Below are 2500 nucleotides of genomic sequence, written 5' to 3' on the forward strand. Positions count from 1 at the left end.
CTTTGAGTGTTGTATGCTTCATGTCAACTCTCGCTGATGAAAAGCTACTACATGCTAGCAAGTAGTAGCCTTGCGTGTGTACCCTTAATGTAAACTCACTCTAGTGAAAGCAACTACAGGTTCGCAAATATTAGCTTTATGTTGTGCATGCTAAATCTAATCTGAATATCAATTTTATCATTTTGGAAAGGTTGCCAGGCTATGAATGAGCCAATTTATGAAGGGTCAATTTCTTTTAACATTTTTAACATTTTGACTTGTTAACTTACTCATTGAAGTTCTAGTTAAATTATCTCAGAGCCCGAATTTCTTCAAACCTATGACGGCCTCCGTCAGAAGCATTCCCTCTTCTTTGAGGGCTTCAAATTCAATTTCAATCCATAATAATTTTAATTCATATGCACAGAACTAAAGAAAGTGAAAGAAAGTGAAAGAAAGAGAAAGAAAGAGAAAGGAAAGAGAAAGGGAGATTGAGGGGAGATTAGAGAGTAGAGAGAGAGAAAGTAGAATAGAGGTATCATTATATGTGGAAGAATCCATTCATCTGTGGTTTCTTTGAACAGTCAGAGTCATTTTAAACGGAGACACTCGCTGCATAAACGCTCTATAAAGTGCCCTACACCTATCCCTTTCAAATGTAAATTCCTCACATGTCCAAATAAATTTCCCGTGTATATGTGAGCTATGTGTTGCATTGTATGTGGTAGTTGGGTAGGTTTCCTAGTAGGTATAAAGGTTCACCACTTCTCTCAATTTATATTCTAGAGGTAATTAAACACATCATTGATTTTGTATGACTTTAATGCTGTTTTGTAGTTGCGCAGAGTTGGGTCAATTCTTTTGGTTTCCATGGGGACTTACAGGCGCCCTAATGATCCGTTTGACTGCCTCAGGGCCAAAGCAGGGTTTACTTTAGCTCTAATTGCATACTAATGCCAATAGCACTTGAACACACCTTACATCCACCTCATAATCTACATACCAGGGCTGAACTCCAAAGCAATTGTACGGTAACTATTTAGTCACATAGCAGGCTCTTTGATCCAACTCGACTCACAGTGAACTCACACAAATGCAAGTAAAGAGCATACAGAGGTATCAAGGCTGGATACAGGTTCTCTGTGGACGTTGGGGATCGAAGCCAGTACCCTTTTTAGCTGGGAGTCAAACAGCCTTACCACTACACTATCCTGTCCCCTGAAGCACTGGCCAACTGAAACCCATAAATACCCTATGATGTGCTGGGCTTTCAGACAATATTCACCTTGTGCAGGAGGTTTGTATTGCTAAGCACCTGAGCTGTCACTCAACTCTCATTTCTCTTTTTAAAACAGAAGGCTGGCAGAAAAAAAAAAAGTGGGGCCGTCAGCACAGCTGCGGGGGGACGGAACAGGAAACGGAGAGCGGAGGACGGAGGACGGAGGGGGGGGGGGGGGAGGAGCTCGCAGAGCTACGCTAGGAGACGACGCACACATCACTCCTCCTGTGTGGTCTTCGCCGCTCTGCCTGACAACAACAAATAAGAACGCTTCCCGGTGGAAGTCATCAGTTCTCCAGGAACAGTGTTGTCGAGAGAGAGAGAGAGAGAGAGAGAGAGAGACAGAGAGAGAGAGGCTGTGCTGGTACTCACAGCCGAGAAGACAACATGACACATTAGTTGGTTCAAGGAAAGAGATGTCAACCTATGTAGGCAGACATAGGGAGACACTTTTATCCATAGAGCTCCTCCAGCGAATTTCTTATACGTGTCATCGATGAGCAGTGAGGGGTTGCGGAAACTCGGGGTGTGGAAGACTGCAGACCGGGTTTGGATCCAGAACCTTTCTAGCTGGGAGCCGTCAGATCCAAAACCCTTGACGATAGGGGGATCACAGGCCTTGCATGCGAGACTAACCTGTGGCCTAGGACACAGGTATTAACGTTCTCATTACATTGCATTATCATCGATTGGAAACAGAGATAATGAACATTTCTCAATGTATTTCGTTTGTCTCCCCTTTAAAGTCTTCCAACGCTAATTATTATCAAATGAGATGGAAAAGCTATGCATGTGTATTTAAATAATGTATTATTTATTTTACAACAATGCAATGCTTTTTCCTGTCAGTTGCGGTTTGCCTTTCGTCTACCACACGTAAATGGAGGAGTTGACAGAGGCAAAGGAGGTGGATGATGAGAAAGAGGTCAGGGAGGAGGAGGAAAAGGAGGAACAGAAGAGCAAGGAGATGAGGTGTAGGAGGGTAAGTAGGAGGTGGAGGAAGGAGGCGGTTGAGCATTAGAAGCTGGAGGAGGAGGTGGAGGACGTCGAGGAGGAGAAGAGGGAGATGGAGGAGGAGAAAGAGAAGAAGGTGGAGGAGAAAAACAAGTAGGGGGGGGAAGAGGAGGAGAATAAGCTGGAGGGGGAGGAGGAAGAGAAAGTAGATTGAGGAGGAGAAGGCGTTGACAGAGAATGAGGTGGAGGAGAAAGGAAGTAATTGACGTGAGGAAGGAGTTGGAGGAG

Source organism: Gadus macrocephalus, chromosome 22 (assembly GCF_031168955.1).
Source record: "Gadus macrocephalus chromosome 22, ASM3116895v1".
Lineage (NCBI taxonomy): Eukaryota > Metazoa > Chordata > Actinopteri > Gadiformes > Gadidae > Gadus > Gadus macrocephalus.